The following is a 9,976-nucleotide window of genomic DNA, read 5'->3' on the forward strand; positions in this document are numbered from 1 at the left end:
TTAAAAAGCTATGAATTCTCAGCAAAATAAACAAACACACTGATGAAATGGAATTGGGGTTCTACATCAAAAGCAGAATCAAACTGGCTGTAGGCAGGAGCTCCAGAGCCCACAGTATTCTCATGCTGCTCCCAGAATGTTTTTCTTTAAGAAGTATCAAATTTCTTATATTTTCTGGAAAGATTGTATAGTGGAAGAGTAAACAAAACATTTTCAACTACACTTGGCTACAAAACCAAGGAGAAATAAGACAGCAACCAGTATAGGTCATATCTGGAGGAATTATAAACTCCAGGTATTTATTTTGAGCCTCCTGAGGTTAGACTGAGTACCTCATGGACCACAGCAGGAGCATCACCACCTGAGGGGCACTTGGTCTCACTGAGACATAAGGGGAGCAGCAGCACCACAGAGAGCAGGGGGGGATACAAAGGTGAAAGACAAGGACACAGTAGTAGAATCACATTTTTAAAGGAGAAATTTATTCAGTTTTGCCATATTGCATTTGCAAACCTATTCAACTCTAGACTTCAGCAATCTCTTTCATTCTGGACCAAACCCCCTACAGTAGATGATGGACGAAGATCCCAAGTAGGTTGCACAAGAAGTTACCTGGCTTTCATAAATTTGACCCTTTGAAATAAAATCTTTCTGATTACATTCATTCTGCAGAATTTTCTAAACTTGCTCACTGGTACTTTTAAAGTGATTAGCAAGTTGAGCAATTATCTAAACTATTGTCTCTTCCTGAACTACAGGTTAATTAAACCTTCTTAGGCTTTGCAATGGTTCTGCATTTTCTGAAAAGCCAACACTGCTACCATATTATTTCTCTTTTGTTACAGAAAAAGAAACATAAAGCCCACAGCCTCTGTTCACCCAGCATGTACACAGAGCACTCCAGGGTACATACTCAGAAGTAACCTGCCAAAGGTGTTAGCAAGGCCTTTCCTAACAGCCCACCAGGACAGGCTTACCACACTCGGTAGCAGGATTTGGGACTAGGATCTGTAAGGCACAGCAGAGGCACATATTTATCTCAATGACTGCAGGGCATCCAGTGCCCCTGCTGCTGTTTCAGACCATCGTAGTTTCTTTTCTGCAACTGTCCAAGCAGCATTGGCCAAGTACGCCAAGAGAAAAGCATTTTTCTCCTACCATGGCATCCATGGAAGGGAAAGGCATTGGTAGTTTGTATTGCTGTTAGTTTTCCAGGCTGTCTCTCACTCCAGAAGCACATGCATGTAGGGATGGGAGCCAAAGACAGGGAATTATACCCACACAGTTGTTCCCAAAGCAAGAGTACCTCTAAGAGTTCCTCTATTTGCTAGCAAGCACCAGCCTCCCAGTCCTGGAGATATATTAAACCTCTTGGGAACTCTCTAACTACATCTGTCATTACTTCCAAGTAATGACAAAATGATTTCTCCAATAAATTGTTCCTAGTAAGAGTAAAGTCTTGGAGAGAAAGAACAGCCTCTGCACCTCTTGCTGAGGGGGCCTGGTGTCCTGAGTACACACCAGTCCATTTAATACAGTGACCTGTCTCCATTTACTGAATTGATTTGGCATATGAATGTTTACACTGCTGAGTGTATTTAAACTAATGGCTGCTAAAGCAGCTTATGTGACTTTTTAATCTAGCTTTTCCACAGAGTCATTTGTGGAATGACTGTTTGAAAGGGAAACAGACAAGAAATTGGGGCAAAACTTCCGCTGACAGACTGTCACTGAAAATGTGATGATGTGGCCACAGCAGTTAACAGGCAGATTTGTGGCTCATTCATTACCATCAGACTGTTCCCCACAGCTGAGCTTTTCTACAGGCCACTTGACCAGAGGCACAGCCTGCTCCCTGTGAGCTGACCTCAGCAAGCCCTGGACAGCCTGCACTTTACAAAATTAATGTTATCTTCTGAAGCAGAAAATACAAATTCCTCTTTCTCCCCGAGGAAAGGAGCTGGTGGGAAATGTGACCAGTTAAGAGAGGCCCAGCTGGGTGGCTCATTCTCCTGTGCTCTGAAGGGTTTTGACTTAATGATCTCAAAGATCTTTTCCAATCTAGTTGATTTTGTGATTCACACAGTTGTTTAAAGGATTCTGTGTGAATTACAGTGAACCTCAAAAGTTGCCACAGATAATTCCGTGTGATTATCATTAAGCATTGAAGCAAAAGGATCATTGGTGACTGAAAGATAGTTTCAAGGGTCTGCTGCAATGCACAGAGGCTGGCTCTGATCACAGATTACCTGATTTATTGAGCAGGTGTAATATTGTGTCATTTTCCCTTAGAGAACATAATGCTCTTACAAAACACTGAGATCTGTTGATCTGTCACCAAATATATCTGTATCATACTATTTTCCTTTTCAGAGTCTTCCAAACCTTTTTATAGTAATTAAGCATGGCACAGCAAAAATAAAATCTGTGCAAAATCATACTGACCTCCCAAAATGTCACACAACTGATGTTGTTTCAGCATATGATGGAAAAAGTGAATCAAGGGACAGTAAACAGTCTTTGCAAGAGTAATAATTAGATTTACTTCCCCTAATTCCTTGCACATGATCTTCTGATTTGCACTGCAGGCTTATCTACCCACCACACTGTAGCCCTGCAGACAACACAGGACCAAGTCTCAGTATTCTATATAACCCATAACTTCTTCACAGGCCCTTTGTAGGCATTGCCACTGCTGTTTTACATATGACCAATAAACTGACATAATGTTCATTTTAAAAATGAGCATTGTCTAAGCCTGCTTTCTGACACTGATTTATCCCTACCAACACTTGTAACAAACATTGCTTCAAGATTAGAGACAACAAAGCAAAAAAACTCCTTGAAGAGGACCTGTCCCATCAAACATCTCCACCTGCAGGTGCCCCCACAGAGCCAGGAGCTGGGGCTGCTCTCACAATCAATCACAGATCCCTGGTGACTGTCCAACTGCACTCACAACTCTGCTCAGAGCAGTGTGGGTGTACCAAGATATAGATATAGGAAAATGAGATGGGAAGGGATACATAACAAAATTATGGTTCCCATCTTTAGTTTCCTGAAGGAAACCCTATTCCAACAGTGTGACTCCAAAGGTGAAGAGTCAGTTCCCATTACCTGTCACTGCAGGAAAAGAAGAAATCACCTTTGGGTAATCTCATCCTGGGGATAATCACGTTAGCTCAGCCTGACAGCCGCTGCAGATCTGAGAAGCAGGAGGAGCAGATGCAGCATGATGTGGCCAGCCCAGCTCTTTATGAAAGCCACCTTCACTGTTGGGTGACTGAAGCCATGCTCTGAGCAGGGCTTTCCACTTCTCTGGGTATCCCACCTTCCCACAGCAATGGCAGCACCTGACTTCCTGCAGCATCCAAACTTTCGGAAAGAAAAGGCATGATCTCCTTATACTGCAAGATCCACCCGGCAGTGGATTTCTGAGTGATTATCACATACCTCATTTGTCCCCGGACTTTAATCACCCAAGAAGTGTGATAATCCCCAAAATACACGCCCTAGTGTGTCTATCAGTGGCAGAAATTACAGCCATGAATAAACAATGAGCTGTGCTTTCCACATGCGCTTGGATCTGGCATGAATCCCAGGGGCCAACTCATGCCCTCTATCGGGTCAAGTGGGGAAATCGCCTCTCTCCTTTCACCACTGCCAGCTCAAAGGCACGCCACGAGGTCATCTCCAAACACAGCATATCAAGTATTTGCTGGCTAGGTACTTGCATTCACAGCTGGGAAATGGAAGGTCATTCAGCGCTGTGCCTACTCTCAAAAAATAATACTACTTAGAAGAAAGCTGCTGAATGGAGATCATCAGTCCCAGACTGGCGGGCACGAAGTGGCAGAAAGCCGAGCAATGAGAAGGGAAAGCCACGGGACCCTGTCATAATTATATCTTCAGTTTCAGAAATGCTTTGATGTTCTCTCACCAGGGGATAACTTCCATTTTCTTCAGTCTTTGCTGAAGCTTTAGGAGAAACATGGGCTGTTTCTGTTGGATTTTTAATTAGAAGTGGACTACACGATTTCCTGCAGAAACCAGGGTGTCCTCCCTCAGCACCCATTCAGACTGTATGAAAAAGGAGGTTGGATGAGTAAGATCGGAACCAAAGGGGTGCCTGAAAATACAGAAAATATTCCTTGGAAGAAGGCAAAGACACAGAGGTGCATTCAGGCTGTAGTTACAAAATAGTGGAAATATCTAAAAGCCTGGCTGGCTCCTGCATTCAGCACCTTGTCTAAGGGGCCTGGCCATGGCTCAGCTTGTGATTTATTATAGACTTCCAGGATAGAGCTGACTGTGACAAGTCAGAGGAACGTTCATTATCCGGTCTGTTCAGGGCCATGGCCACTGGCAGCACACACCTCACTGCAGCCTAATCTGCTCTAAGCTGCCCAGACAGCAGCTGCCAGTTGCTTTCTGCTCTTGCATAAAAGCTGAGGATTTTACTCTGAAATCTGGATTTGACAAACTGGGAACCAATAAAGACGGCTGATAGCAATACCCAGGCATCTGAGCAGAATACCCTTAATGGAAAAAGAACTCTGCCAGGAAGAAATTTGTTTCTTATATTTTTAAGATTTATATTTTTGTTTGCTGTTCACCAAACAAATCATTTGAACAATATTAATCTCCAGCATTGTAACCCATCTTCACCGACATAATCTTAATGCATTACTGGAGCTACAACAGAAAGAAATGAGAAAAAATAAAAGACAGTGTCACGAGTGAATTAATATTTGACCCACTGATCATAAACCACAGTGCACACAGAGAGTTGCTTTTATCAGGATCCTCATGAAGTGTTTAGAGAGTATGAAAGTAGGACTTCCTCCTGCAAAACACCTGTTGAAGCCAATAACTTTAAGGTAGCTTCTAAGTGAGGAAAAAAGTGCTGAATGTTCTATCAAGCATGATGACATCAACATTTGTCAAGGAATGTTCTACTTTTTATGTCAAAAACACTATCTTTTACTTCTTGATTCCTTTCAAATAGTTCTACCACTACAAATATACCATTACCCTACACATAATTTAGTGAAAATATATGGCATTTGTTAACAAATATTCTAAACACATAAAACTGCCATCAGAGTCTCAGAGATATCAGATCAGACAGCTGATGTTTGTATGCAGAATTCAGTGTCAGAATACACCAGCCAAGAACAACACTTGCTAAAGCAGCAAATCAGGGTTTATAGTGCTAAGTAACAGAGAATGAAGTTTATATATCATACCCTCTAAGAAACAAGAGGATACATTGAATAAGTGCACTCTGTCATCCCAAAGGTGGAATTAATTTTTTGTTATGTCCCAATAACTAAGTTTCTTCTCACTTCAGAAAAACATGGTTTTTACACACAAAAGGTGACATCAGATATTTGCAAAAGGAATCAATAGGCAGAAGTTGCTCCATAGCTCAAAACATGAAAATATTTTTTTCTACAAAAAAAAGACATGCAGAAATGCTGAGTTTTCAATAACAATAAAATACTCTCTAGAAAAGAGAAATGAGTTACTGTAAACAGAGGGAACCCTATTCCCTGCCAGGCTGCATCTCCTGTAGCAAGTGGTGTATGTGCGAAGTGAAATTAGATTCTATCAAATAATGCTTCTCCATCTGCTGACACTCTTCATCTTTCGCGTTCTCCTTCTCCTTTGTAGTTAAAAACTTCCCTAAAGGCTTGGTACTAGGTAAGGAGACGTGGGGCTGAGCTGAAGAAGAAAAGGGCTTTTTCCCCCCAAACACGCTACCTTTGCACCCTCTACTGGGGAAAAGCCACGAGCAAACAGCCCGCAGAGTCTCACCGCGGAGATTTTCCCCACATCGCCCAAATGCAACCACAGGGGAGCAGTTTTCATCTTAAACAGGTTATTTCTTCTAACCCCGTCATATCAACTGGATTCTAGTCAGGGTCTTTTCTGACTTTAGTTGGAGCTAGTGAAAAGTTTACACATAGGACTAATGCATAGTAAGAGAAGCTCAGGAAAATCACTTATTTACCACAATCTTGCAAGACAGCTCAGGGGTTTTGGTTGGGTTTTTTGTAATTTTGTTTTTTTTGTTTTGTTTATTTGGGGGGGGGGGGGGTGTTTCTTTGTTTGGTGGATTTTTTTGTTGTTGTTGTTTGGGTTTCTTTGTAAGGAAGGAGTCCCCGTGTGCTGAGTAGAAAGGCCATTAAATTACCAAAAAACCCCTCTATTATCAATATATCATTAAATAACATGTCCAGAGGACAAACAGTTGCTAGTACAGAAAATCGGACCTTTGTTATTGATATACAGAAATGGCTGATGCAGACTTTCTGCAGTGAGGCTGGTGAGCCCTTTTCCACAACCTTGAGTCTCTAAGGTAAGCTTTCCACCAGAAGGTGGCATTAAATGGCCACAAATCTGCTCCCAGTGTCCTCAACTGCTGCCTGCCAGAGCCGAGCAGGGAAGGGTCCTGGGCACTTCACGCTGCATAAATCTGAAATTGAGGCTACCACTCGCATAAACTCCCTGGAATTAGAGCGATGTAGTCAATAACTAATTCGTGTTGCAGTTGCAAGAAAAATACTTTATGTCTTCTCTCCTGTCTCTTCCCCTTGTGCAACCAACCCATGGCAAATCTGCTCTGGTTTTTTTTGAAATTCACCAAAACCATAGGACTCAGGAAGACCCCACACCCATGTGTACAGTATCTGGAACACTCTCACGTGGAGCAGAACCTCAAAAGCTCGGGAGAATTTCAGAGGAACGGGTTCCCAAGATCCTTACCACTTTTTCCCATCATCTCCAATGATAAAGGTCACACTAGAGAAACCGGGGGTGTGGCTGAATCCTCAGCTAGTTTCCAGCAATCTTGAAAGACATGCTGCCACCTTGCCTCTTCTCCAGTGTTTCTGTATAACTTCAGGGATACACTTCTATCCATCACCCAGGCAGCAGCTTGCCAGGTTTTACTTTGGATGGACAAAGTCCTCTCAGGAACTGATGCACAGACAGGAGCCCTGCCCGAGAGAAAGGGAAAGCTGCCCAGTGCAACTGGGTGCACATCAAAAGCATCTCTCACATGGTTATGGTCTCAGGGGAAAAAAAATCCACACCTGCACACTGACACCAAAGAGAGCCTCAGAGCCTCCACGTTTCCTCCATGTGGTTCAGCGGAGCAGGAGCTCGATTCCCTCCTGCACTGCTCTAGATCTGCACCGTTCCCCTCAGTCCCGGGGTGATGGCACTCCCGAGCGACGGCACTGCTCTGGCTGCACCACCACCCTTCTGTCACAGCTGCAGAAGAGCTGTCCTGTGACATGGAAACAGTCGAGGTTCAGTGGATGCTGAGAATAGCCAGCAAATGTGCTGTTCCAGAGCAGCTCTCACCCCTGCACTGCACGCAGAGTGAACAGCAGGCCGAGGGAGCAGCACTGGGGACACGCACAGCACAGATCGTCTGGCTCCAAGCTGCCCCTCGGCACAATGGCAGCATTTCCAAGAGCACTGCAGCAAACAGCAGAGCAGGGACACGAGCTCCCCTTGGTCTGCCACATCCCCTCATCAAGTTGCAGCCCGGCTAGCTCTTTGAAGGAAAGGGCTTTGCTGTCACAGGCCAGCTGTCAATCAATCATACTCACACCATGAAAATACACGGTGCTCTGCCAGGAACAGTTGCTGTCTCAACACAGGCTCTGGTATACTGACAGAAAAGAACTTAGAAACAAATAAAAAAAAGAGCCGCCTTCTTTTTTTTTTTTTTTTTTTAAACTAAGACAGCTCAACATAGCTATTTCATTTACTCTTTTTACTGCTCTTTTTCAGTGAAGCCTTGTCTTATTTATTCCAGTGTTATACCGAGTCCATCAAAAAGAGCACATTTGGGAAAAGAAAATACTTTTTACTAAAACAGGAGGGGAAAAAAAAAAAAAAAAAAGAGCAGGGATCCAAAGTTGCAAAATGGAAGGATCAGTGTTGGAAGGATCAACAAGCAGCCCTCTTGTTAGAGGGTAGAAATGAGCCAAGACTTCTTGTTTATCACAGCATGAAAAGGGTCCTGGTATATTCCTCTTTACAGCCCAGCCACCCTGACTCCAACCATTCACTGACTCTGGCTGCAGCAAGCTCCTACTGGAGGTTTCCCTTGCAGCCTCTGACTGCTGCTTATTTTCTGCTGAACTCTGACTGCAGGGATCAGTTTGCAGACTCTGACTGCAGGCTTTTATCCAGCTAGACTGTGAGTGCAAGTTCCAACAACAGGCTCTAACTGCACACCCAGACTGACCTCACAGCAGTGATTTTCCCACCTCAGGATCCTTCTTCTTCATAATCCTCTTGTTCATGATGCTCCATGATGATCCCCCTCACCAGCCAACCTACTCCACTCAATCACACTTCTCTTGATTGGATACAGCTGTGACTCATCAGGGGTGAGCCTGTATGAGAGGTAATTAACACAGCTGTTACTTATCAGGAGCAAGGTCACCTGTATTCCCTTCTACAGATCAATTATCCAGGATATTTCAACCGTAATGCAGGATAAGGCGACAAAGTGAATACTGGGATTTCCTTCTCTCTGTGATCATTTACATGAAAATGCAAAAGGAGACTCTTGCAAGGAACAATCCAGTTGTTGGAATCACTCTGTATCTACACAGAATAAGCAGAAATTTTCTCAATGAGCTTTGACCTTATCTCAAACTTTATGTGTAGCTTTGCTTAGGAAAAAAAAATAAAGATAAAAATAATATATATTTTATTCCTGTATTTCAGATAAATAATTCAGAGGTTTCTAAGTGTTTGGAAGTTCCTTTGTTTTGAAGAGAAGGGGCTCCAATGATGGACATTTAAAGAAAAGATCAGCTTTGTCAACCCTCATAGCAGCCCAGACAAAATGAATATATGCATGCAGAGGGAAAGCAGAGAAATAAAATTCAGGGTTGGAAGAAACCTTGCCATTTGGGCTGCCAGTCATCTGGATCAGCAGAGCCTCCTGACAGCCTACAAATCTGCATTTCCTTTTCCTGGGTCTTGGTAGTTGAAGGACAGATAGGACTGGCTGAAATCGGCTCCCAGCATGACATGAGTGGTCCTGAGTCACTCCTGGACATACAATGTAAACAAGGTGTGTGTTCTGGGGGGTGCTTAGGTGTGAGCCCTGTTACTTCTGCCTCAGAAAACATAAGGCAGGGAAAGGTTTGGAGTGAACAGGCAGTGGCAGGTCGATCCAATCAAAAGCACAGTGATGCTCAGTTTGTAGCACATGAAACTGCTGGAAGATTGAGTGCTCAGAGAGACTGAGGGAAATGCAAACAGAGCCCCCGGAGGGGAACCATTTTTCAGCAGGTCACGAGCAAGCCAATAATGATTTCCACTTCATTTGTATGTGTGCTAAACATACTTGGCATTACTTCAGAGACTGGGGTCAAAAGTTCGATGATTGCTAAAGGCATTGTGCTAGAAGATGCAGCTGGATAGCTGCTAGGGGAGGGTAAACGCCAGGTTTGCACTAACCCTTAGCCCCGTCCTGGTGGGGTTTCCCAGCTGAGATCCATTATATATGCACTGGCACACTGAAAAATGGCCACAAAGTTTATCTTGCATGGTACCTCACTGCCAGGAAGCTTCAAAACAGCAAGCAGAAAGCAGAGCAACCAGGACCAGCATTCCTTTTGCATCTCCCAATAGCCTTTCCATGCTGCTGGTCTCCTGGGCCAGCAAGAGCCTTTCTTTTCTCCTGACCTGCTTCAGCATTCCACCAAAAACTAACCCCAACACACACAAAAATCGAGTCATGCATACAGGAGCTGGGGGTGCAGCTCCCTCAGACACCCATGGCCATGGCCCTCTGGCACTGAGGACACTGCACCATCGGCTGCTCACTGCTGGCTTTGCTGTAATGCAGCAGCAGCAGTGCCAGCCCCAGCACTACCTGATCTGCCTTGAGCCAAGAGACACACTTAGCAAGCAAAGGGTTGGGCAGCAAATAACT

At 44.0% G+C, this 9,976-nt stretch overlaps 1 long non-coding RNA gene across 2 annotated transcripts in view; it reads right to left on the reverse strand.

Moving 5' to 3' along the window:
* Positions 1 to 8,383, reverse strand: part of LOC136293707 (uncharacterized) — a 41,375-nt gene extending 32,992 nt beyond the window's left edge. For both annotated transcript variants that reach the window (XR_010722234.1, XR_010722235.1), the window contains exon 1: positions 8,270 to 8,383. This is a non-coding gene — a long non-coding RNA (uncharacterized lncRNA). The remainder of the gene's footprint in view (positions 1 to 8,269) is intronic.
* Positions 8,384 to 9,976: the final 1,593 nt, after the last annotated feature.

The sequence above is a fragment of the Chamaea fasciata genome, unplaced genomic scaffold, assembly GCF_029207755.1.
Source record: "Chamaea fasciata isolate MVZ Bird 193981 ecotype frontalis unplaced genomic scaffold, bChaFas1.0.hap1 SCAF_9, whole genome shotgun sequence".
Taxonomy (NCBI): domain Eukaryota; kingdom Metazoa; phylum Chordata; class Aves; order Passeriformes; family Sylviidae; genus Chamaea; species Chamaea fasciata.